General features: G+C 42.4%; 1 protein-coding gene across 2 annotated transcripts in view; it reads left to right on the plus strand.

Annotated features, from left to right (window-relative positions):
* The window catches only part of PLXNA2 (plexin A2), a 771,921-nt gene that overhangs the window by 507,751 nt on the left and 236,221 nt on the right, over window positions 1–27,949 (plus strand). The window lies entirely within an intron of this gene.

A 27,949-nucleotide genomic window follows, 5' to 3' on the forward strand; every position in this document is an offset into this window, starting at 1 on the left:
GGTCAGTAAATAGCACCTGTTTGATTGGTGAAAGAATAATTCCCATCATCTTTTGTCCTAGCAGGAATTTCTTTCTGTAACTTTAGACAGTAATGTACCACCTGTTTACTCAGTCAGAAAACCCAGAGAAATAAATGGGGCTTATCCATGTATAGTTTGTAGAATTGTAGCATTAATTTCCACACCCATAGCAACACAATGGGCGTTTTCGCACTGACCTTCAAGTGGTGCGACCACCCTCCTCACGCCGGCGGATCTGCAGGGATTTCGCACCAGAAGCGCCGGCGCACCCAAAAGAGCCAGCGACTTCCGTCGCGAAACCAGCTCAAACGGAAACCGCCAAGAAGCAGGAAAACGTTTGAGCTGGTTTCGCGACGGAAGTCGCCGGCTCTTTTGGGTGCGCCGGCGCTTCTGGTGCGAAATCCCTGCAGATCCGCCCACGTGAGGAGGGTGGTCGCACCACTTGAAGGTGAGTGCGAAAACGCCCAATGACTCCTAGACTGTGCACTTTGCAACTGGATTTTTCTGTGTGAAATGGCAAGAAATCCACTTGCAAATGACTGCTCAAGTGCAATGAAAGTGAAATGAAAGTGCATTATTAAGTGTATGTAAAAATGCACGTATATCACAAGGAAGGGACTGAGGGCCAAAATAGAACTTTGGGAGATCCACATGGAGATCTCAGTGTTTAATAAATAGCAAGAACAACTATAGGAGCCCCATGGTGAGAGGAAGACAAGATGGTACCTGTCATTTTTTGCTCTGAGGGCTAATAGTCTAGGGAAGAATTTAAGCTCCTTCTTTTTCAGCATTGCAACTCTAACCTAAATGAAAACCTGTGTAGTGGCTATTTCCCAGCATCCTGTGTAGATCAGTTCTCAGTCATAGAACTTCCAAGAGGGGCTTTTCATGGGCAATTGAGACAAAAGCAGTAAGTGCCAGCTGTTGTGCGCTTCCTCTTCACAGGGATGAAGAAGTCTAAACTAATTGTCAGTGTTCTTACACTTAGGTGATATGTTTGAAACTAGCCCATTTTTTTTAACACATATTTAAATGCTGGTGTATATGCTCCACCTTTTGCTCAAGGTTATGGTCATTACAGTCTAGACAGAGACTGGGAAATCATAAACAACAACAGCCAAAATGTTTGAAGAGTCAGTGTAGTGATGGCTGTTTTTTTTTTTTTAAGGAAAGCAGGGTACTGAAGCTTGGTAGCAAGTTGCTATTTGTAGGCCTACTCCCCAGATAGACAAAAGCCCTGCCATGTCCCTCTGAAGTTCCTTGCTTCCCAACCTCCACCAGCAATCTTCTGGGGATAAAACATTGTGGGAGCAGAAGTTAGTAGAATATATCAGCTTCCAAGAAGAGGCTGTGGCTCATTGGTACAGCATCTGCTTTCTATGCCAAAAGTCCCAGGTTCTCCTTGAGATCTTCAGTTAAAAGCACCAGGCACTAAATGATCTGAAAGCCTCAGCCTGAGACCCTGGAAAGCCACTGTCACTCAAAGTAAACAGTACTGATCTTGATAAACCAGTGGTCTGACTCAGTGTAAGGTAGCTTGAGGTATTAATGTGCATCCACCTCAGCAGTTTGTGAAAGGTGGATTCTTAGCCAAACCTAGCAAACTCAGGTTGGTATGTCTTTAAGGAAGTACACAGAGTGAATATGAGACAGGATACTGCTCATGAGGTCTTTTGAGATTAAATAACAGATAAATATTTTTGCAAATGTGGGAGACAGATTCTGCATTTGGTTAGAAATTTCAGATATGTTCTACTTTGCTATCATTCATCCTCTTAAAGGAAGAGTCAAACCAGCAAGGAAATTACAAGGAATCAAATAAAACACTCAGTTATAAAGGCAAAAACAAGTGTTGTTTATAAATAAATTTCGCTGCATACTAAATCACCAAGAAACACCAGACTAAAACAACATATACCTTTCCTGTTAGAAAAGATGTCAGGAGATAATATAACATAAATGAATAACGTGTCTATGAATCTCAGCAGAGCTTGGCAACAGAGAACAAGCAGACATATGTATCATTGGGAACAGTCCGTGCCTCTTTGGTGCCTTTAACCAAAAGCAACACCAGACAGTTTGTGCTGTCTGAAACTTCAAAGCATTTCAGCCTGTGCACAAAAAAGGTGCCCAAGGAGAAGTTCTCAATTTTAGAGACAAAGCAAAAGCTTTAAATAGCCAGATGCAAAACCAAGATACATCTTTTTAAGATGGCAAGAGGGAACTATTATCTTATCTTTCCTGTGCTTTAGTGAGGATACATCTTCCTTCCTGTCTAGTGAGGTTGTCTTCATTCCTTTTCCTTAACTTTGGGAATTTGTTTTCAAGCTTGAAGGCAGCAAAAGTTCCGTACTGCTGTAGGTTTCCCTTATTACCCCAGTAGGAAATTGAAGGGGGGGTGGGGAGTAGAAACTATAATTTCTCCAGATGAGGCAGAAGAAGAAAATATGTGACATACCTGGGAATTGAACTCTGGAGAGATTCCGAGTCTCTGTTCTAATTGGTATCACAGAACTTCTTCATAAATTCAGGCAGGATATATATTTTTAAAAGTGTTCTAAAAATCTACCCAAGTGGGAAGTACTGAGAGCAGCAGGAGGTCTGGCTTTCTTGAACATCAGTTTTATTTTACTTTAATGACCCTGAAGAAAGACTTCTCTAGGTCTTGAAAAATCTACTTCTGTGACTCCCCCTGCCACTTCCTTTCTGTCCTCTATGGTTGGCAAGGCTTCTGTTAGCCTCTTTCTAGTTAGCATATGTTGAACAAATGTATTGAGCTTCTTTCAGAGAGATCTCTGGCTAAGTGTAACAAGCAATGATGCAAATGAAAACATTGTTCCTTTGTGCTCCACACACACAACCAGCTCAGCAGGCTAATTTGCTTAGTCTTTCTGAAGAAAAATGAAATTTGGGTTATGAATAAAGCCAAATCCAGTTATTATGTTAAAAGCACTTTGCAGAAAATAACACACAAGGTTTGAAAATGTCTCCGTAAGGTTTTGTCTTGCTTTATTTGTTTATTTGCTTTCAGCACCACCCTGCTAGCAAAGCTGTCCTTACATCTTCCCTAATGTAGTTGTGGAATATTCACAAACAAAACACTTGCTGTGAACAGAGAAGGCATTGTCTTTAGAAGCTAACCAAAATGATTATAGTGAGGTCAAATGAGAATGAAATATCCATATAAGCTCCTTCAATGCAGTTCAGGATCAGGATGTATTGTAAATATAGAAACTTGCCTTCACAATAATTTTGACACATTCACACACACCCCTCCCTAAGATTAAAATCATACTTTTTACCTGATGTTAACCAGTGGTGTGAACCTTGACATGTTGCTGCAATTGCTTGTTTATGTCAGAGCGAATGTGACCTGAAGCCCTTAAAGTAAGGTTATACTTTGCAAAATGACTGGAAAAGTGGCACTTTCATGTTCCACCACTTGTTTCCTATTAATGCTTGGAGGCAGTTCTGCTGCCGGCAGTCACTCAAGTAAATTTGCACTGCTTGGTTTCTTTGCTGTTTTTATTCTAGACAAATTATTCTTTAATGCAATTAAACAACTCTGTGCTTACCTCTGTGCAAGCCAGCCTGTTAAAGCAATGATGAGGTGTGACACATTTTGTCTTTAAAGGATTAACTGAAATTACTACAATTCACATGAGAATCAGTTGCCCCAAGGTGTTGACTTTCTTAATATGATGCATATTCTTTTTCAAATATCCATGACATCATGCATGTCTGAATGTTTAATCCAAGGTTGTGTTTTCCGGTATACAATAACATCCCTGTAGAACCCAAAGTGATTCAAAATGTATGCTCTTCAGGCAGATTTTCAAGCCCAACCTGTTGATTATTGGATATTAATGGGTTCTCACAGAACTCACAATAATCTGTGTGAAACATTCCATACAGCTCCAGGGAAATTTATTTAAAATGTTCTGGGAAAATATAGGGAATAAGAACTACAGTGAATATCCAAGCATGGACTTGGGAAGTAGAAGGAGAAGTAATATCATTACAGTGGATTCAAAATGGTTCTCGGCATCAAACAGAATCACTGCTTGAGCTTGGAATTTGGCCCAGAGATTAGCCTCTCTGTTGATAATTTAAACCACAGTGAACGCAGCATGAATATAAGATTCCCTGTATTGTATTTTTCAGTAGTAGCATTTAGGGGAGAAATAATTTTGTTGCTGTGGAGCCATTGCCAAAATAAACATGGAAGCCCTTTTATGCTAATATGCATACATTTAGTCAAGGAACAAACGTTCTGATTAATGCCAACTGCCAGGAATGATGTCACTGTCACAGTATTCCATATGTAGCTTCCATATGTAGCAGTGCAAATTTAAAGGAGTGACTGCAGGCAGCAGAACTGACTCCAAACATTAATAGGGAACAAGGTGGTGGAACATGAAAGTGTCACTTTTCCAGTATTCCATATGTTACTGTCACAGTATTCCATATGTAGCTGACCAAAGCTCCTAGGAAATTATTTCCATCCAGTTCCTTCAGGAATTGAAAATAATATCACTGCAGCATAGTGCAACTATGTAGATGGCTTTCTCTTATTAAGAGCAGTGTAGAATGGTATTACCTGCACTTACAGTGCAATTGGAATTATAGTGCAATTCCAAAGAAGAGTTGCCTTCTAAGCACACCAACTTCAATTCATTTGCAAGGGTGTGATTCTGCTTAGAATGACACTATTTGAGTTTCAGTGTCCTGTAATAAAGGGACATGCCCATACTCAGAAAGATGAGCGGTTTTCCAGAAGTGATGTTATAGGAAAACCTCAGAACACAACTACTGGAGGGCAGAAGGTCTGACCTGGGATTTAAGATGTCCCCTGTTCTCGATGGGGTTGCACTCCCCTTAAAGGAACAAGTCTGGGAGTGCTCAGGAGGACTACTGCTGGATAAGCTAGTGGCAGTTGTGTCAAGGAGTGCCTTTTACCAGCTTTTACTAGTTAGCCAACTACAGCCTTTCCTGGACAAAAAAAGTCTGACCACTGTGGTGGTGCATGTCATTTTAGGGGAGGGACGATGGCTCAGTAGTAGAGCATCTGCTTGGTAAGCATGTTACGGCCAGAAGGCCAATCTATTTGAAAGAAAGGAGTTCTGGACGTGTGGGTCAAAGAGGCAAGCTTTTATTTCATGATTTGCAAATCAAGGAGAGATCAGGCAAGTAGCCTCACACAGATCTCTGAAGTCTGCGCTACAGTGCAGCTCAAATTAAGCTTCTCCTGTCCCGCCTATCCTGGCTCTGTGGACCAATCGGTCAACAGCCTCACAATCTTCCTGCCCTATCCCGTTCAATCTAACACATGCACACAGTGTTTTCCCCCCTCCCCATTTCCTTAACTATTCGTGACGCTTGTATGGTCACTACACCTTAACTTTAGTTTCTTCAGTTAACTTTCATTTCCCCATTTCAGTGTAGACTAAGTTTTGTCCTACCCTTTTATGGCTAGGCAGTGTTTCCTGTACATAAACTTTTGACCCTGTGGTGTAGCTGCATTCCCTGCTATGTAAAGCCAGCTATTCTATAATAAAATGAGACCCAACTCCCTCCCTTATCAAACAGAAGGTCCCAGGTTCAATCCCTGGCATCTCCAACTGAAAAGGGTCCAGGCAAGTAGGCATGAAAAACCTCAGCTTGAGACCCTGGAGAGCCACTGCCAGTCTGAGTAGACAATACTGATTTTGATGGACTGAAGGTCTGATTCAGTATAAGGCAGCTTCATATGTCATGGTTACATCTAGACTGGATTACTCAGGGCTTTTTCTGAGCAGGAATGCAAAGGAATACAGTTCCGGTTGGCTTGGTGTCTGGGGCTGTAGCCTAATATGCAAATGAGTTTGTGTTGGGCTTTTTCTACAAAAAAGCCCTGTGCAAAACCATGGTGACATCAGGGGGTTTGGCCTAATATGCAAATGAGTCCCTGCTGGGGGGTTTTATACCTAAAAAGCCCTGAGATTACAGCAATGGATTTTCCATGGGGCTGCCCTTGAAAAGTGTTCAGAAACATGCGTTGGTACAGAATGCTGCAGCCAGGATATTGACTTCAGTGGGTTGTAAGGACCACATCACTCCAGCCTTGGCCCACCTACCCTGGCTTCCAATTTGTTTCTGAGCTGATTATATGTATTTTCCCTGGGTTTTTAAAAACTTTCTTGAAAGTTGTTTTAATGAGGTATTTTGGGGAGAGGGGTTATTTTAACTGTTTTATAATGTAATTTTATCATGTATATTTTAATTTTTTAGCTGCCTTGGGTAGCCTACATGACAGCAGACAGAAAGGTGGGATAAAAAATTGTGATGATGATGATGATACATTCCTCACCCCCTTAGCACTTACAACACTTAGTGCTTAATGGATATTTTATTTTTTTATTTATTTATCTAAGATTTATATCCCGCCCTTCCCACTAGGTGGCTCAGGGCGGCTTACAACATATAAAACTAACATGGAATCTAAAATTAAACATTAAAATTAACATTTCATAATTTACAGTTAAAAATCTAAACAATTGTTATATACATACACATTAAACTCAGACTCATATCTGCTTTGAGATGAATTTTATAACATAAAGGAAATTTCTATGAAGAATTTTGGTGTCATCATATCACTGTGAGGTTATGCTGATTATATATATATATGTATATATATATATATATATATATATATATATATATATGTATGTATGTATATCTATGTAAATGAAAGCATGCAGTCAGTGTGGGGAATACAGACACATAAAGGTGTTCCTGTGGTCTCATCTCAGCAGGGCAATATAAAGAAATCCAATTATTCTCCCAGATTTGGGGATTTGCTTTCTTCTTTGGTGTCTTTTGGGTAGAGTGAATGTGGCTTCCATCTGTGTAACACTGAAACAGGCAGACAGAGAAGTCAAAGGCTCTGAAAGGTTAAAATGGAGGGTTCTGTTTCCTTTCAGCGGAAATGTTGAGGTAATAATCTCACCTGTAAATCTCCATATCTGATTGTGTTTTCAGACTGTCTTGAAGTTCCTTGTAATTATAATCATTGTCAGCAGTATCAACAACAAAACCTGAAGCATCTGTGTGACCTTTAGATACCTGGTCTTTTTTTTTTTTTAACTAGAAGCTGGAGCCCCAAACCAAATAAGGCAGGGGTGTCAAACTCATTTTTAGGAAAATGAAGCAAAATTTTGTTTAAAATGGAAGGGGGGAGTGCAATTTAAAAAATCAAACATGAAGAAAAAGCACAAAGATCACAGCAGAAATTTTAAAAAATGAAATGTTCTCAGCCTGGGAAAATATGAAATGGCAATGCATTACAAGCTTCTCCCCCATCCCCCCTGGGTCTACTCAGCTTAGCAATGGCTCTCCATTGTCATATCCCCCTTTGACTGTGGGTTCCCAAGTTAGAGTACTACTCACTAGGCACTAATTCCCACTCCACTTAGAAGAGACAAAGCTGGCTCAAGGCATCAATGCTTAGTTTGCAACGACACAACTCCAGGAAGCTTCAGCTGGCCATAGGAACGCTGGGAAGTTCCTCTCCATTAAAACACATAGACAAAGTTGCAAAGAAAACGTGGATTCTGCATTTTCTTTGCAGCTTTGCTTTCAGCTTTAGCCTCTGCAAAGAGAAGGCAGAAGGAGCTCGGAATGTCATTGCAGCCTTTGGAGCTTCACAGGGTGAGGACAGAAGAGAGCCCCGCGGGCCTGCTTGAAGCCATCTGGGGGCCAGTTTGGCCTGCAGGATGTATGTTTATCACCCCTGAGATAAGGAGTCATCCAGTTTATTCATTTACTTTTTGATGAGATATTTTTGCAAATATGTAAAACATTAATACAAGTTTAACTCTTTCTTCTTTTTTGCAACATATATGATAACGTACTCCTAATAATTCATTTCTGCATCCTAGTTATATACTGCCTTGACCTTTGAGGACATAATATAGTCTCACTGTATTTACTATTATTAGACACCCATCACTTGTAGAGTTAGTTTTGAATGTTTTATTTTTCTGCCTAGCATCATGAAACTGCTAGGATGAATTTCAAATTACTTCAGTCTTCAGAAGCAAATGTAAGAGCAGTGGGATTAGGGTCAGAAGGGAGAACTGAAAAGTCTTCAGAACCCCATATGCCCTTATTTATTTATTTAGAAGTTTTATATGCCACCTCTCCAGAAACCAGCTTGAGATGATTCACAAAGCAAAACAATATAGTAAAATCATTTTTAAAAGAACAAAATTATCAATAATACAGGGCAGAAAACAACATTCAGCAGTCAAACATTACAATAGCAAACCAGTCTTCTGGCTAGAAGCAGACCAAATCAGACAAATAGCTAAAGAGATGGAACCCCTCAGTTAAAAACCTTGTACTTAAAAGAGGTTAAAGTTAGCACCAAGTGAGCCTCAAGGGAATTCCAAGTGCCATAAATGAAAAAAAGTTCTGTCTGTGGTCACCACCTGCCTGACCTCTGCTGGCAAAGGCATAGAGATTGGATGGCAGATTGTAAATGGTAGACTGGGCAGTACATAAGGAAGTGTTCCTTCAGGTACACTTTCCCCAAGCCATTTAGGTATTCCAAAGTAAGAACCAGAACTTGAAGTGTGCCCTTGTGCCTGCACACTGAGTTTCCATGCTTTATGATTACAGGTACCTCTGAAACCAGGATGACCCTGTACTTCCATTCCAGAACCATAATTCAGTAGTACTTTGTTATTGACACAAAGTCTTTGTTTTGCACACAAGGAGTTACCCATTCATTACAAAGGAAGTAGAAGAGTTGGACACATACAAAGTGGAACATAAACAGCGGTGCTCATTTTGTTGAAGTGAAAGGGAAGTCTTTTCAAGCAGTATCTATGTGTGCTTGGTTTCCAAAGAAATGCATTGTACATGCTATATATGAGCATGTGCAATGCATTTCTCTGCCTAAACATGGTATATCTTCTCCAGTTGACTAATATGTAGTGAGTAGGACCCAAACTTCTCCTGCCTTTAGTGGAATGGCCTTCCATATGCAAGTGAAGAAAGCAATGTCTTGCTGCACTTGGTGCACTCTAACCAATTTTTAAGGGGCCCTAAACCATCAGAAGAAGCTTTGCAGGGGTAGGAGGCACAGAGGGTTGCACTGGAAAGTGGAAGACAAGAAAGATTTGCTCATAGATCTTTGTATCCAACCTGTTATCTTCCAAAATTTAACATACCAGATATAATTCTAGCATATTACAAGAATTTACTAGGAAATCTGATTTGAAACAGTAAGTAGTGTTCACTAAAAACATCCCAAAAGTAAGTCCTAATATGGCTATTAAGCTAAATCTCATTAGATGACTGTATCTTTAGAATGAAGTGCATGTTTGTTTCAGATGCTCATGAAAATGAAACAAGCTGTCCCCTTTAACATGTTTCATGTATTGCAAATTGAATCCCTAACAACCCTTTTTGTTCCATCATAGGGCAACATTTTAAAATCTCAAAAGTGAAGTTGAAACATAGATTTAGATCTCAGATGGATATCCATCTTGGGAAATTCTCTCTGTGTGTCCATACAGTGCAATTTTAATGCAGCACCTTTTGTGGTTCAGCAAAGCCTTGTTTAGGCTTAGGGGGGAAATTCCAGTCTTGAGAGAAAAAACAACACCAATTCCAATTGCTTTCCTGAATGCACCACTAAAAGCAACAACATTAGAATGCTTTGTGTTGTCAGTCTTTAATGTTCCAGCATAGCTTTACACATGTGGTTGTTCTGTTTACTGGTAAATGCTGAGCTAGGCAATTCTAGCAAGGTTTACTTGGATGTCTTCAGTTCAGAACTATCCAGTATTCAGATCTGGCAAGTGCTCAAAGTCTGCTGTAATATAGATGCTTGGGCTACAAAAAGCTTATGAAATAATAATATTAAGAGCTAGATTTGCCAGATTACAGTAAAATGCTTTTGCTGTCTAGCTCAGCTCCTACTTAATAATTCAAACAAAGGTGGGATTTAAGAAAAATATTTAACAAACAATTGTCTGAGAGTTGAGCAGTGTTGTGAAGTACTTTGCTTTTTATGTGGCTATTTCGGCTGTTGGACCTCTTGCCTTACTTATCATAAGCACTGTATAGAAAATGGCAGTGAATATGAAAAACGTTCCAGAGAATAAGCAGGGTCAGGAGACTAGACTTCATTTGGAGTCAAGGAAATCAGACCAAAAACTGAACTGTTCCCACTAAAAAGTTCCACTGAACTGATCCCACTAAAAAATTTTGTTGGTGTTGCAGTCTCCTTACCTGCTCCTTTGTAAGTCTCACTTTACACATACACGTTATACCTTTATCCTCTTAAAGGTCCAAGAATGCCAGCACTCTCCAAAAGAAACTTTCTTTGGTTATAGTATGTGCTCCTACTATAAGATTAATTACAAACGCATCCTAATTACATTTGAACTTGGTGTTTTGTGGGGCACAGGACTTTGCTTGTGAGAATTAGGGTTGCCAGCCTCTAGGTGATTACAGTTTTTACAACAGACCTCCAGCTGGCAGAGATCAGCTCCCCTGGAGAAAATGGCTGCTTTGAAGGGTGGACTCTATGGCATTGTACCATGCTGAGGTCCTTCGCTTCCCCAAATCCTGTCCTCTCCCAGATCCACCCCCAAAGACTCCTGCTATTTTCCAACACAGACCTGGCAACCCTAGTGAGAATGATCCTGGTGTGTGGTTGATGGATGGTGTTTGCTGGAAGGGTAAAACGCAGGTGTGAAATACAAGAACAGTCAAGAAGGGGATGGGGGGATAGTATCTTCTGCAAGACTGTACTCTAATAAGAAGCAGCAGTGGCACTTTTAGGTAGGACAAAGTTGCCAGTCTGAACTGAGTCTTTAATCCACTGAACTGAGTTTTTATTTGCAAAACAGGAATGTTTGGGAAAGGGTGTCTGTAAAAAAGGTGCTGAACTAGATCTCAGCTTTGCTTAGTTCTTGTGAGGAAGATTATATATTGTTGATTAAGTGTATGTTGTGTGTGAAATTGCCAGCCTCAAGAGGTTGAAAGTGGAAGTCAGAACAGGAAGAATATATCATGAAAATTTAAAGTTGGTCATGATACATTGAAGGGCATATCCAGACTGGTGGGGCCAAACTTGTTTAATGTAAGAGCCACATGGAATAAATGTCAGATGTTTGAGAGCTGCAAGATATCAACAAATATTACACAGATGCAGCCCTCATTTGGGGACAGAGCTGCATCCTCAGCCCTAAGTCCCAGCAGCCCTAGTTCTGGCCTGAACGAGCTGATGTGGATGCAGCTGCTAGCTCTTCTAGCTACTGCTGCCAAGAACCAGCAGGGTATGTTGTCTTCTATGGGTAGTGGTGGCTGCAAGCAGCCGAGCTGGCAGCACCATTGTGCATGATTGCTTGGGGTGCCTTGGGTGGGAGGGAGACTTCTGGGGAGCAGCTGAGGTGGCTGAGCTGGTGGTGGAGGGGACACAGCTTGTGGAGAAGGACCTTTCTTCTCTGCAAGCCATGTGCTCACCACTGCCAGCACAGCCCCTCCCGGAACTATTGGGTGGGTGGGTGGGTGGTAGTCTTCTGGGGGGACAGCTGAGGTAGCAAACCTGGGACTGGGGAGGTGTACACATGCGGGTGCATGTATGTATGAGATGATCCAGCCATGGAGGCAGCCAGCGAGGTGACAAAAGCTTTGCTGCTGAGGTAGGGGGCCTGGCGCTGAGAGTGGATCCAGCCATGGCTGCCACTGCTGCTGCAGGAATTGACAGCTGCTTATCCCTTACTGCTGCTGCCAGTGCTGCAGCAGCAGCAGCACCCACCCACCCCAGCCAGCATTGCAGGCCTGCAGTACTCTTCTTGCAGCTCCATGTGAACTGGCAGGGAGGCCAGTTGGGCCAGGAAAAAAGGCTAGGTGAGGAGGAAAAGTGGTAGGGAGGAAGAAGAGAAGGAGGAAGCATGCCAGGGGCACCAGCACTAGCCGCAGCCATGCTGCCTGGTGTGGGTGTGTTCAGCACCAGCCTGACCATCTGGGACATCATCCCACTGCTGAAGGATGAGGGCTTCACTGTCAAGGTGTTGTGGGGCCATATCTATGGTCTACTCCTTGGGAGGTCAAGATGGGTTTGCAGCATGTGCTCAGAGGTGCTCTGTTTCTAGGATGACTGCTTATGGATGGTCCACCCTTGGTTACTCATTGGGGGGGATGTCAAGATGGGTCTTGCACATGCTCAGAGGTGCTCTGTGTTTAGGATAACTACTTATGAATAGTCTGCTCCTTAGTTACTCATGGGAGGGTCAAGATGGGTCTGTACATGCTTAGAGGTGCTCTGTGTTTAGGAATACTGCTTATGAATGGTCTGCTCCTTGGTTACTCATTGGGAGGTCAAGATGGACTTGCACATGCTCTGTTCTTAGGGATTACAGTTTATGACATTGCACTCTGTGTGCTTATGTGTGTGAGAGCTACAGGAGCAAAGCCCTCTCCAATTTTGTTTAGTCAGTGACTCAGAGTAACTGTTTTGTATATAGAAGGGCCCAGGTTCCGTTCCCAGCACACCCAGTTAAAAAGGAGGAGGTAAGAGGCAGTGTCCCCTCTAAGCTGAGTTAGTGTGAGCTAACTTACAGTTTTTCGTCCTCTGGTTCACAATTTTTTGTCTTAGCTCAGGAAAAATGGCCCCAGAGCCAACTAATTTATGTAATAGCTCACAACTTTAAAGCCAGTAGCTCACAAAGTAGAATTTTTGCTCACAAGACTCCACAATTAGAGGGAATATTGGTAGGAGGTGATGTGAAAACTTATAAATCTACAGTCTTCTTCTTCTGCCTGGGAGAGCTGTTGCCAGTCAGAGTAAACAATACTTACTTGTAGGGGCCAGTGGTCTGTTTTTGGATAAGGCAGCTGTATGCCTCAGCACTTAGTTCTGTGATTAACATGTTCCACAATTGAGAGGGTTGCCATGTTGGTCTGCAGTTGAACAGCTAGATTCATGTTCAGTAACTCTCTAAAACTTATGTCCCCAAAATCTTGTTGGTATCGATAGTGCTATTGGACTCAAATCTATTTGTTCAAACTCAGACTAAGCCCCTGAGGTTCAATTAAACAATAAGTTTGGCGTACCCAACTTGCTGGGGGTAAAGTGTAAATGACTGGGGAAGGCAATGGCAAACCACCCCATAAAAAGTCTGCCATGAAAATATTGTGATGCGATGTCACCCCAGAGTCGGAAACGACTGGTAATTGCACCTTTACCTTTTTTCTTTTGGGGGGAGGAGCAGCCTCAAATTTCTATTCTTTGGGGTTTGGATAAATTTATTTATAGGGTGTGATGGTCTGAAGTGTTGTCAGAAGCATCCTATCTTCCCTAAAAGCCTTTTTCCTCCAAGCCTAAGATGTGTAGTTTACAGTCATTTAAGGTTGAGGAAAAGGCCTGTCTCCATGTGTTCAAATACACTTTTCTTTCTGGAGCTATGTCTAGTTCTGGGCATTCAAAAAGGGTTCCAGACCATGTCCTGGTGAACTTTCAAATGAAATGTTAACAGGAAGTGACCAAGAATCATTTAGCTGCCCCAAACTAGTAACACGGTACATTGTTCTTTCCATCTCTCTCTCTCCCTAACCCCCACTTTCCTCCTTCTTTCCTCCCTCCCCCATCTACTTTCTTCCTTTCTCTTTCTGAGTTGTGAAATATGAGCCCCGAAGGATGTTGCGATCAGCCAACCAACACCTTTTGGGACCAGGGCCGAAAAGGTCCTGGCCCTAATCGAGGCAAGTTGGGTGATGATCGAGGCAATCCTAAGGGCCAGGACCTTTTCGGCCCTGGTCCCAACCTGGTGGAATCAGCTCCCGGTGGTGGTGCGGGCCCTGCTGGATCTGTTACCCTTCTGCAGGGCCTGCAAAATGGAGCTGTTCCGCCAGACGTTTAGTTGAGGCAGGGGGGCATCCTCTACTCTGTTGCCTATACCATCGGCTGCCCCCCCCCCCCAGTGATCTATCACAGCGATCTATCATCTGAATCTTCATATTCAGGCCACTGAAAGATTACACCTAAAGTTGCATTATGTGCCGCCCGCCCCTGCTATTTAATGTTGTTGTAATGCTGTTGTTTTAAACTATATTTATTGGTTTTATTGATTTTATTGTATGTGATTGGTTTTTTATCTGAGTGTGATCCTCCTTGAGCCCGTCTGGGAAAGGGTGGAATACAAGTGAACCAAGTAAATAAATAAATAAATACTTGGAGATTTTTGGGGTGGCACCTAAGTGGTAGGAATTGCCTTCTGACTCACATCTGGGGATGTCAGGGGGTGTAGCATATGCACATGAGTTATGCTAATGAGCAGGGCTGGCATGTGGGAGTCAGTGAGGTAGGCAGCAGCCTAGGACATCACCTTGCTGCAGGGGGGGGGGGCGGGCTTCCCCTCCCCGTCCCCACTTGCACTGACCCTGACTCTGCCTCATCCTTTCTTCACTCCGATTGGATGAGGCAGCCCCTGCTCAGCTGCCTCCAAAGCAGGAGAGGGCTGGAGGGGGGAGTGTCCTTCCTTCACTTGATTAGAGAAAGGAAGAATCAGGAAGGCTGAGAGCCTCTGCCCAGCTGCCTCCAAAGAGGGAGAGGGCTGGGGGAGGGATGGAGCATCCTTCCTTCGCTTGATCCGAGCAAAGGAAGTACAAGGCAGGCAGACCCCAGCAGGGGGCTGGGAGGGGGTGTTCATTTCAAGTGATGTCATCGCATGGTTGGAGTGGGGGGTGCCCGCACAGGGTTCTGCCTGGGGCAGCAGAACCCTTAGCTGCAGGCCTGCTAATATGTTATGCTAATGATTCCAGCACCTTTTATTATACAAAAGCAGGGGCTGCCTCATCCAATAATTCCTTCCCTCCTTCCAGTGACTCCCTCAGCTCTTGCACTCTCTTTCCCTGCTCTAGGTTTCCAGGCAACCTCTGTGGTGGAGAAGTGCTTGCAAGCCTGCCTGTTATCCCCTCCTCCCCTGCTTCACACTTGGTGAAAACAGTCATCTACTTGCTCAGAGGCTGACTGAGAACCCAATGTTACATACACTTACTTGAGACTAAGCCTGCATTAAGTTCCTCCTCAACCTTCAGAAGCCACACAATATGTGTGAAAGAGTCACATGTGGCTCCCGAGCTGCAGTTTGGTCACCTCTGTCCCAGACCAACATTAATATTATTGTTTGCAAATTGTTTTTTCTTTCAGCAAGAATTTATACAATCCATAATATGCTTTTAATGCACCAGGTTTTTAGAATGTCTTGTAACTCAGTAGTTGTAGCTCTATGGCACAAGCAGTATAAGCAGTTATCACAGACCGATTTTGTATGAGGCTTGTTCTGGGTGGAGAGCCCTTTTGCTCCTTGTGCTTTTGCACAAGTTGTCCCAGAGCTGTGAGTTGGCGCAGCACTCTTCCATAGCAAGCAGGATCCTCTTCTAAGTGATTTCTGCTTGCCACGGGAGAATGGTGTGCCAATTCACAGCTGTGGAGCAACTTGTGGGAAAACAGAGAGAAGCACCATGATCAAAAGGGCTCTCCACTCGGAACAAGCCCTAGTGCGAAATTGGTCACAGTGTAATCTCGCTTGTTCACACTTAGCACCCTTGCTGAGTTTAAATCATGGCTTTCTAGATCTTAATCCACTTATTTATACTTCTTCCTTATGTCATCCCTTCCCCTACATGTTTATACTTTAGGACCTTGCATTGTGTTAAACAACAGCTGTTACTAAAGGGATTCCAAGCACTGGGAGTTCAATAACTGCTGACAGCATAGGGATTTTTGAACAAGACAGAAAAGTAAGCAGGACTATGTCTGAGAAGGGAGCCAGAGGGAAAGGTTTTGCATGCTAGGGCAAAATTGTCACTGGAATTATTGGCTTTAATGAGATACAGCGGGGTCTGAAGGTGCAAAGGGGAATGTTTACACAAAAGAAATTGGCTGATATAAACTGCATTTTAAATTAGTAATGCTTAATCGTCAGCATGAAAATGCACTTGTCAGTTTGCAAAGCAAAGACCAGAAAACAGAATGAAATAAGGAATTGGATTCACTAAAGATGGGATTACAGGGGGAAAAACAAATAGAAATTCAGCAGCGGTGAAATTCTCCTTCTCCCATTGGATTTCCTCTATTTTATGCCACCTTTTTAAAGGATCACATTCTTCTTTCGAGTCTACCAATGTAAATTAGGAATGATGTTAGCCAAATCAATGGAGCCATCAACAATGTAGAGGGAGAGCAGTATTTTAGATCACATGCCAATTCAGTTAGCATTTTTCAGTGTGCATAATTAGCTAATGCTTGTAAGTATACTTGCAAAAAAAGTCAGGCTGCACATAAGGAGCTTTGCTTTTATCCCTTTAGGTTCCAGATCTTTTCACTTTGCTTAGAAAGGCAATCTTAGGCATCAGTAGGTGTTTATTTGTTTTTTTAAAAAACCAAAAAAAGACCCCTCGTATTTGAAGGCAAAATATTACTTCTAGATACGTTCTGTAGCATACTGTTTTCATCTGCAGATTAACTTTTTGGAGTACTTTACTATTCCCCAACAGCTTCTTTAAAATATAGTTTGTAGTTTGTGATTGATGCTGAATATTTTATTAGGATTTGTAGAAGAAAAAGTTGCATACCAAACACAGATCCACTCTAACAATGCTTTCTTCATGAAACCTGTAGCACCACCATATGATGACCCGCAAGAACTGGGGAACTGGGACAGAGAAACTGTGGGGAAACTCCATGTGGAAGTGCTATTACCACTGTGCTGCATTGGCAGTCATACCAGCAATTGGGAAACCTCTCAAGCCTGTTCCTTTGGGGGGAACCAATGTCATTCTCTACAAATGTCTGTTATCCCAGGACTAGGTTCTGTCCTGAACATGGTAGTAAATGTCAAGTCCTTATCTGTATGTCTAATCTATCTCAAAAGGTGTAAAGAATATAACATTTCATAGGGGGACAAAATGCACTCATTATGTAAGGGTTAAAATGGTGTATACAAGGGTCGTTTTGTACAAAAATAGGTGGTGGAGCTCATCCAGGGATGTTATGCAGCTGCAATACTGTTCAATGGACAAGGTGGAACTCTCAGAAGGAGGAGGAGGAACTCTCAGAAAGGTTCAGGAGCTGTACTCCTGTGAGCTCTCACTGAATCTGAGGGAGGCCTAGTTGTATGCATGCATCTGTCACAAGAATCTGTGATGTGTTTAGCTGAAGTAGAACAATGAAAAATGGTGGTCTATGGTAAATGCATATTTCTGTCTCCAAAAGTATAGTGAATTCAGTATATCTGCCAGATTTTTTAGAACAAAATTCCAAATTGCTAGAAATACTTGTTCTTTCTGGATTCAGTTAGATTAACAAGGTTTTTAGATTTGTAACATTTGTGTCCAACACAGGTAAAGCACTGACTCAAGCAAACTAAGTACAGTGAATGCATATATCTTTGCAACCTCACTACACTGCACTTCACACTAACTTTTAAAAACATTGCTATTGGTTTAATATCTATTATTGTCAATAAAAATGGAAATTCTTCTTGTGGTCAAACAATTTCTATCTAATTAGAAAGATAAAAAAGGAGAAATGTGCCTTCACTGAATGCTCAGATCTTTATACTGAATGCTCAGTATTGTAGGAATGTCACACGACTCAGGGTTGATGTTCATCGCACCAGTCTGGCCAGTCTGTCTGTCAGTGGCTGCGTTGCTTTATTTATATACATTATTCTTTACACAATCATTTACTAACAACGTGCAAAATGAGGCGACCAAAGTTTACATTAGCTTGTTACCCCAAATGTGCATTCCAGGAAGGAGGTGAAAAGGGCAGCACATTCCGAGGCCCTCGGCATTCTTGCATAGGGAAAGTACAGGAAGGCTTAAGCCTGCCTTCTAAGTCTATAGATGAAATTGGAACAAGGTTGGTTTGTCAGACTGTTGCCCTTTCCTTCATCTCACTCTTTTTTGTTTTTATTTTTAAAAACTGCCCTCTGAGTCTATAGATGAAGTCGGCTCAAGGTTGGTGTGCCAGGCTGTTGACCCTTCCTTCATCGTCTGTTTTTTAAGGGGTATCAAGAACATTCTAACCCCTCACCATCACTCTCTGGAATCGATTGTATTAAAGGGGTGTATTGTTCCAATTGCTTTGCTAATACATATGCATGATTGGCTTGCGAGGTATATTCTTCTGTTGATGGTTTACATATTCTTATACACAAGACACATAAGGAAGGCAAGCATTGTACAAAGCAACACACTACTACAGCTAGTCCTAACATTCCCAAACCCCACTGACACAAAGTGCCCAACCACACTTAGGCAGCCAGGACCTTAGTGCTTCCCACCAGGATGGTAGAATGTCCTTATGAATGGAAGCAGCCAGCTGCCGTAGGTTATCGAGCTGATGGTTTACTCTTTGAGAATTGTCAGTGATATTGAAGCAGCACATATTTTACAATGATTCACATCCTTGGGGGTGGAGGAGGAGCAGATAGTCTATAGCTGCACGATTGTCTAAAACAGCATGTCGCAGCTCCACCTGTTCTGCATTCAAAGCGGCCAAGGTGATGGAGGTAGAATTAATAGTTTTTGCTAAGCTGCAAGCAATTTTACTTAATGTTCTGTGATTAATAACAGCTATGGCTGGCACCCCAATGAGTGAAGCAGCAAGGGACACATATTCAGCTTGAGATAATAATGCCATATCAGAAGAATAACAGACAGAGTCTAAGGGGACAGTTTCTCTTCTAATGCATGAGGCAGAGGGTTCCATAAGCCAGGATTTTTGAGGCAACACCACAGCAAGGCGACTTGAACAACATACAGAAAGAGATAAATTAGCAGGAATATAACTAAAAATTCAATGGAAGCAAGAGAAAAACCAACCAAGTGGTAAGGGAATAGAGTCATAATTACTGGTAACATTAATTGTTGCATTACATTTCCACAAAGGGGCACCTGTTTGCAGGCAACTGTGCAATGGCTTATGCTTATGCATCTGTGCACAAGTAAGATTTTCATGGTTAGCCACATATGGGGTATATAGAGTTAAGGCATCCACTGGAAGCTTATAGGTGGGAATGCCCTAGTTGGGTAAAGGTGCATAAGAGATCTGGTATTCATTTATACATTTATCAAGAGCTGTATCAGTTCCTGGAGCCTTGCAAACAGGAATTAAACAGGCTCCTAATAACTTATGCAACTCAGTGTGTCGTGTCAAACAAAAAGGTGAAACGTTAATGTTAGCTAAGCATTCCCAAATATTAAACTGAAGAAGATCTCCAAAACTAATAGCCTTGACATGATACAAAATACATAAACACAAGCAACAAAGTTTGTTAGCTGTCCAAATGCAGCAGCCACCAAGTCCTCTGGAGATGGCTCTCGCCCAGCCTGTTCCAACGTTTGTTGAGCTGGATTAGTTAGACGCTTCACATCCCCCCATGTGACATCACGAGCTGTCTGGGTATGTGTGCATTGCACCATCTCCCATATGAGGCTGAGATTGAAATTGGGAATCAGATTTGGGAGACCCTGATGCCACGCCATCTTTAACTGGGGCGAGCACAACGTTCCAGAACCCGCAAAGGACCTGCAAGAGAGAACACAGCAGCATGCCTGCACCCCCAGTTAATAAGGGGAACTGGACCATGCCAAGTTAATAAGACCAAATTCAATTGTTCCTGAACCCACATTTGGGTAGGAACTGTCATTTTCACTCCTTTTAATTGTTTTTGAAGAGTGGTTTTCAATGTCTGATTAGCATGTTCCACAGTAGCTTGACCTGTGGAATTATATGCAATGCTATGCTGGATTTGAATGTTCCATTGTGTACAAAAATCAACAAATTCAGAAAAGCTATCAGTTTTCAACAGTTGCAGACAACCCATTACCACAAAGGCAGAAATGGTGAGCCATGACATGTTTTGTGGCTTCACCACAGTGAGCAGTAGCCCAAAGATATCCAGAGTACATGTCTATGCAAACATGAACACAGTACCAGGGTTTCAGGGAAGCTATATGGATAACATCCATTTGCCAAAGTTTGTTAGGGAACACTTTCCCTGTGAAGAAAGGTCAAAACACTTGGGGATCTTTGGCTTGGAGAAACATTGACTGCGGGGTGACATGATAAGAGGTTTACAAAATTATGCATGGGATGGAGAAAGTAGAGAAAGAAGTACTTTTCTCCCTTTCTCACAATACAAAAACTTGTGGGCATTCAATGAAATTGCTGAGCAGTCAGGTTAAAACAGATGAAAGGAAGTACTTCACCCAAAGGGTGATTAACATGTGGAATTCACTGCCACAGTAGGTGGTGGCAGCTACAAGCATAGCCAGCTCCAAGAGGGGACTGGATAAAAATATGGAGCAGAGGTCCATCAGTTGCTATTAGCCACAGTGTATATATATATATTCATGTCTGTGTATGTGTGTGAGTGCATAGAAGAAGACATTGGATTTATATTCTGCCCTCCACTCAAGAGTTGCAGAGCGGCTCACAATCTCCTTTATCTCCCTCCCCCACAACAAACACTGGGTGGGGCTGAGAGGATTCTCACAGCAGCTGCCCTTTCAAGGACAACCTCTGCCAGAGTTATGGCTGATCCAAGGCAATTCCAGCAGTTGTAAGTGGAGGAGTGGGGAATCAAACCTGGCTCTCCTAGATAAGAGTCCACACACTTAACCACTACACCAAACTGACACATATATTGATCACTTTATGACACAGAGTGCTGGACTGGGTGGACCATTGTCCTGATCAAACGGTAATGAGAACTGTTTGACAAATGCTTTGGCATTCTGGTGAAAATAACTATGACTGAGAGAGGGATTAGTAAATAGAGAGGTAACACTTTTTAAGGCTTGTCAGCATGCATCGCCCTGAGAAATCACACCAGGAAGATTAGAATAGCCTCAAATGTGAGCAATGAAAAAAGTTAACTCACAGCAAGAAATTAAAAACTGCAAGATTAAAAATATAGCCAATCAAATTAGGGTCAATTTGTGAAGTGATACCTGAACCAGGAAGTTCATGAATCAAATTTAATGCATATGTCAACTATTAAGTTGAAAGACCTTTGTAAATAGAGCTGAAAAGCCATTGTTCTAGCAGCAACTTCAGCCTGTTGCACTGAGCGCTGTTGCAAAGTAAACTTTGTCTTTTACACTTTCTCCCCAGCAAATTGGGTACTCATTTGACCAACCTCAGAAGGATTGAAGGCTGAGTAACCTTGAGGCAGCTACCTGAACCTAGCTTCCGCCGGGATCAAACTCAGGCCATAAACAGAGCTCAAGACTGCAGTACTGCAGCTTTAACACTCTGCACCACGGGACTCTTTCTGAATCCAAATTAGCATTTTCCTTGGCCAATTTCATCATCAATTCTCCTGCTGCATCAGGATTATCAGCTTGTCTTCTGATTGCTGCCTGAAGACAGTTAATAAAGTCTAAATAGGGCTCTTGTGGCTTTTGACAGACAGTTGCAAAACTATGGGCTGATTTCCCTTCTGTAGATACTTTGGCAAAGGCCTGTAAAGAACATTTAGATACAATAGCAAGGGTTGCAACAGAGAGCACAGCTTGCACTTCAATAGTACTGAACTGTCCAGATCCATATAGCTGTTCAGCAGTATAAGTCCCATTGGAGCCATGCCCTTGAGCATTAGCCAAATCACAATATGCACTGTCCCATACCACATACTGTCCAGGAGTTAACATCATCCCCACCATATTTTTCCAATCTTGAGGAATCACAGTGTATCCATTAGAGAGTCCTTCTAAAAGACTCTGCACATCGTTTCCCCTTATGCCAGTGTCTCTGACAGCCTTTTGAATTTCACTGAAAACAGAGTGGGGCAACGCAGAATAGTTAACAACCTGTTGCCTATTCTCATTCTGTGCATGTTACTGGGCATACCGATAAAAAGTCAGCCAATTCTTCCCCTGTCAACTGTTCAGGGCAAATAGACAACATTTCTGCCAATTCTGGAACATTTTCCAATTTAACCTGATCCAGTTCCTTCTCCAAAACTTCACAGACCATGTGTCCCAGGGCATTAGATAGTGGGCCCACGGGTGGATCCGTTGGCAGAGGAGGAGAAGAAGGGGGAGGAAGAAGAGGAGGGGCAGGGAGCCAAGTTGGACACCAGTGTATTTTAGGGAACAATCTTTGGAGAGCTGGCTTGTGTTAGAAACGGGCATAAATTTCTCTACTGCATACCTACATTTATGCCAGGCTTGAAGTAGTTCAACAGAAGCTCAAGGCTCTGTATGACAGGTCTTCCCTATCTTCTCCCAGTCTGGAAGTTTAAGAGAACCTCCCTCCGGGTACCAGGGGCACTGTTTACTGATCTCTTGTAAGAGAGTCTGAAGTTGCCCAGAAGTCACGGACCCACCATACTTCTGAATGAGGAACCGCAGCTCCTCCAAATGTTTCTGCTGGGTTTGCGAGAACTGTCCTCCCATACTCACCAATGAAGGGGTTGTTTAGAACAATGGAGTGCACTCAAGGGGCCTATGCCAAATATTGATGAGAGGGGTCCCTGTTCACTGTGCCACTTGTAGGAATGTCACACGACTAAGTGTTGATGTTCATCACACCAGTCTGGCCAGTCTGTCTGTCAGTGGCTGTGTTGCTTTATTTATATATATTATTCTTTACACAATCATTTACTAACAATGTGCAGAATGAGGCAACCGATGTTTACCTTAGCTTGTTACCCCAAATGTGTATTCCAGGTAGGAGATGAAAAGGGTAGCACATTCCGAGGCCTTCAGCATTTTGCATAGGGCAAAGTACAGGAAGGCTTAAACCTGCCTTCTACGTCTATATATAGATACAGATATACCATTTGTATAAATAGGGAGTTGCCCAAAAAGACCGCCACAACCACGTTTAACTTTAAAAGGGGTAAATACACTGAGATGAGGAGGCATGTGAGGAGGAAACTGAAAGGAAAGGTAAATATGGTCAAAACACTTGGGGAAGCTTGGAGACTATTTAAAACTATAATCCTAGAAGCTCAGATAAAATACATACCACAAGTTAGGAAAGGCACAAACAGGCATAAGAAAAGGCCTGCATGGTTAACAAACAAAGTAATGGAAGCTGTAAAAGGTAAGAAGGACTCCTTTAAGTGGTGGAAAACCAGTCCAAGGGAGATTAGTAAAAGAGAACACAGGCTGTGGCAAATCAAATGCAAGACTGTGATCAGGCAGGCAAAAAGGGACTATGAGGAGCATATTGCAAAAAACATAAGGACTAACAATAAAAATTTCTTCAAATATATTAGAAGTGGGAAACCAGCCAGGGAGGCAGTGGGGCCCTTGGATGACCATGGGGTAAAAGGATTACTGAAGGAGGATAGGGAAATGGCTGAGAAGCTGAATGAATTTTTTGCTTCTGTCTTCACTGTGGAAGATGAGAACTTTTTGCCCGCCCCAGAACCACTAATTTTGGAAGGGGTGTTGAAAGACCTGAGTCAGATTGAGGTGACAAAAGAGGAGGTCCTACAACTGATAGACGAATTAAAAACTAATAAGTCACTGGGTCCGGATGGCATACATCCGAGAGTTCTGAAGGAACTCAAAGTTGAACTTGTGGATCTTCTGACAAAAATCTGTAATCTTTCATTGAAATCTGCCTCCGTTCCTGAGGACTGGAAGGTAGCAAATGTCACTCCCATCTTTAAAAAGGATTCCAGAGGAGATCCAGGAAATTACAGGCCAGTCAGTCTGACTTAAATACCGGGAGAGTTGGTAGAAAGCATTATCAAGGACAGAATGAGTAGGCACATTGATGAACACGGGTTATTGAGGAAGACTCAGCATGGGTTCTGTAAGGGAAGATCTTGCCTCATTAACCTGTTACATTTCTTTGAAGGGGTGAACAAACATGTGGACAAAGGAGACCCAATAGATGTTGTTTACCTTGACTTCCAGAAAGCTTTTGATAAAGTTCCTCATCAAAGGCTCCTTAGAAAGCTTGAGAGTCATGGAGTAAAAGGACAGGTCCCCTTGTGGATCAAAAACTGGCTGAGTAATAGGAAGCAGAGAGTGAGTATAAATGGGCAGTCTTCGCAGTGGAGGATGGTAAGCAGTGGGGTGCCGCAGGGCTCGGTACTGGGTCCCATGCTCTTTAACTTGTTCATAAATGATTTAGAGTTGGGAGTGAGCAGCGAAGTGGCCAAGTTTGCGGATGACACTAAATTGTTCAGGGTGGTGAGAATCAGAGAGGATTGTGAGGAACTCCAAAGGGATCTGTTGAGGCTGGGTGAGTGGGCGTCAATGTGGCAGATGCGGTTCAATGTGGCCAAGCACAAAGTAATGCACATTGGGGCCAAGAATCCCAGCTACAAATACAATTTGATGGGGTGTGAACTGGCAGAGACTGACCAAGAGAGAGATCTTGGGGTCGTGGTAGATAACACACTGAAAATGTCAGTAAGGCCAACGCCATGCTGGGAATTATTAGGAAGGGAATTTAAAACAAATCAGCCAGTATCATAATGCTCCTGTATAATTCGATGGTGCGGTCTCATTTGGAGTACTGTGTGCAGTTCTGGTTGCCGCACCTCAAAAAGGATATTATAGCATTGGAGAAAGTCCAGAAAAGGGCAACTAGAATGATTAAAGGGCTGGAACACTTTCCCTATGAAGAAAGGTTGAAACGCTTGGGACTCTTTAGCTTGGAGAAACGTCGACTGCGGGGTGACATGATAGAGGTTTACAAGATAATGCATGGGATGGAGAAAGTAGAGAAAGAAGTACTTTTCTCCCTTTCTCACAATACAAGAACTCGTGGGCATTCGATGAAATTGCTGAGCAGACAGGTTAAAACGGATAAAAGGAAGTACTTCTTCACCCAAAGGGTGATTAACATGTGGAATTCACTGCCACAGGAGGTGGTGGCAGCCACAAGCCTAGCCACCTTCAAGAGGGGTTTAGATGAAAATCTGGAGCAGAGGTCCATCAATGGCTATTAGCCACAGTGTGTGTGTGTGTGTGTGTGTATATATATATATAAATTTTTTGCCACTGTGTGACACAGAGGGCGTTTTTCCACTGACCTTACTCCGGAGCGACGTCCCTCTTCACCACGCAGCGTCTGCGCGGTTTTCGCACCAACTGCTCCGCAGAACCCGGAAGAGCCGCAAAGTCCCGCGGCTTTTGCGTCGCAAATATAAACCGCCAAAAACCAGAGTAAGGTCAGTGGGAAAACGCTCCGGAGTAAGGTCAGTGGGAAAACGCCCAGAGTGTTGGACTGGATGGGCCATTGGCCTGATCTAACATGGCTTCTCTTATGTTCTTCTGAAATCGGAACAAGGTTGGTTTGCCAGACCATTGCCCTTTCCTTCACAGTATAAGTGCATGTATATGAATTAATCCCTGTATATACTAAATCAGCAGCTTCTCAGACAAACTATTAACACTATAAATAACATATAGCTTGGGACTCTTTAGCTTGGAGAAACGTCGACTGCGGGGTGACATGATAGAGGTTTACAAGATAATGCATGGGATGGAGAAAGTAGAGAAAGAAGTACTTTTCTCCCTTTTTCACAATACAAGAACTCGTGGGCATTCGATGAAATTGCTGAGCAGACAGGTTAAAACGGATAAAAGGAAGTACTTCTTCTCGCAAAGGGTGATTAACATGTGGAATTCACTGCCACAGGAGGTGGTGGCGGCCACAAGTATAGCCACCTTCAAGAGGGGTTTAGATGAAAATATGGAGCACAGGTCCATCAGTGGCTATTAGCCACAGTGTGTGTGTATATATAAAATTTTTTGCCACTGTGTGACACAGAGTGTTGGACTGGATGGGCTGTTGGCCTGATCCAACATGGCTTCTCTTATGTTCTTAACATAAAGAAAAAAAGAACACTCAAAGCCCAATACAAAATATTGCATCCAGCAGCAGCGTAGCAACACCCGGCAGCATTCTCTTCTAAGTCACACACCCAAGCAAACCACAGGCCCCGACAGGTTCTGTGTCTTCATTCACTCATCTGATAAATTCAGTGAAACTGGCAAGTAGCAATACAGTACCCACATGTGCCCTATGCAGTTGGAGATATTGTTTCCCATAGCATATTGTTCCTCATTCGTAGATCCCTTTATTAATGCAATCACTGAAGCTGTCAAACAGCAAAAGCCTACAGTTTTTTTGCTTGTCTCTAGAGTTGAGCATATTCACAGTTTGACTGATTCTTTGCTTTCGTTTAGAGTCCCAATGAAACCTTTGCTAAGAAAAAAACTCCATTATGTCCTCCTTGTATCTAATGATAATAGAAATCCTTTCCCAGTCAACATTTCCAATCATACAATGTATAAATTCAGGGGAGGCGGCAGAACTTTCACCCACATCCATATACAAGAAAACTGTTTTCCAAAGATAGTGGATCATACTAAATAGTTCTTTTTCATAGTTCCTCTGCTCTAATGGTGTTCTATGATGCATGTGGGGTTTTTGTCTTAGAACAATAACTCACATATTTTAGCAGAACAGCATGAATTTTAAATCTGATGTTTTGAAATTGTAAAGACGGAAGGATAATTAGGTGCCATTAATTTGTGGGCCTAACTCAGCAATACTCTGTACTGAATACCCCTTGTCTTCAAAATCAAATAAAAGAAGTTGTGGAAAATCATCATCAATTTAGGCATGTACAATAGCATGGGATATAAAAAGACATGATAGCGGAGTACCTCTAGGTGTACTTTTATCTTTGTGCCACCTTTATTAGCTTCTCCTGTTATGCAGACACTTTTTGATAGTACTTTTTCTGTCTAAATATTTGCATTTCAAAAATCCCTTTGGCAGTCCAGTGCAACACTCCTGCTAACCTAGCAGCCTCTATGCCAAGGCTAACACTGGAATAATGTACTTACAGTGTTGTGCACTCCTAGTAGCAAAGTAGAAAGTACATTAGTAGCACTAGAAACCATTGATAATGTAGCATTATTGAAAGTCATTCCCATAGTATGCCAGACTAATCTTCAACAGCAATGCATGCATTAGCCATGTAGAGAGAGCACCAGTCCACCTGTGATGAAAGCAGGGGTCCATAAAGCCATGAAACCAGTTGACATTCCCCCCAGCACATAATGACAAACGTGCTCCAGGGAAAAAAATTCCAATTCCTCTACAGATACAAGTCTGGTCCTCTTGTGCACATGTTTGTGTTGAGGCCTGTGAGGAAACACACTTGTTTATAAAGAGAGGGTAAGCAACCCAATGGACCAAGAACAAAGCAACAGCCCCCAGGAAGCAATAAAGTAATCTCCCCAATCATTCATTGTTATTTAGGGGAAAGGGCTGTGCAAAGTTTTAAGGAAAATATTGAAGTTAATGAAGCTAGCAAACTGTTCATGTGTGAATACAAAATTTAGCATGATTTACCATTTCTATTTAAAAATAGGCTCCCGCTTCCTACACGCATCAGGCTCCTGATATGGGAATGGGCATTCAGAAAAAGAGAGGAAAAACTCATCCTCTTGCCTTCATGTGCCTGCTCTGCCTGTGAAATAGGGAGCCTTTCTCTCCACCCCCCTGCAGTTTGGAAGTGAGATTTCCTTGGATGTCTTCCTTGTTTGTTGCTCATGGACATTTTCTACTTTCTGCCTGCAGTTTTGGAAGGGAGACTCCCTTGGGTGAGGGAATCATCTCTGAGAATATCAGGCCACTTCAGGGAGCAGGGACTTGCTGGTGGGAATTGTTTCCTTTTGAAACAAATGGAAATGGCTATTCAGCTGATTAATGATCCAGACCACATGGCACTGTAATATTAAAGAACTTAATCAAAAACATTTTTGTCAGAACTGTGCACATCCCTATTCTTCCTGGTTTTTCCAAATGTTTGCACTCACACTGAATTTGTATTCATGTTATAATCTCCCTGAAGTTTGTGTCTGG

The sequence above is a fragment of the Heteronotia binoei genome, chromosome 2 (assembly GCF_032191835.1).
Source record: "Heteronotia binoei isolate CCM8104 ecotype False Entrance Well chromosome 2, APGP_CSIRO_Hbin_v1, whole genome shotgun sequence".
NCBI lineage: Eukaryota > Metazoa > Chordata > Lepidosauria > Squamata > Gekkonidae > Heteronotia > Heteronotia binoei.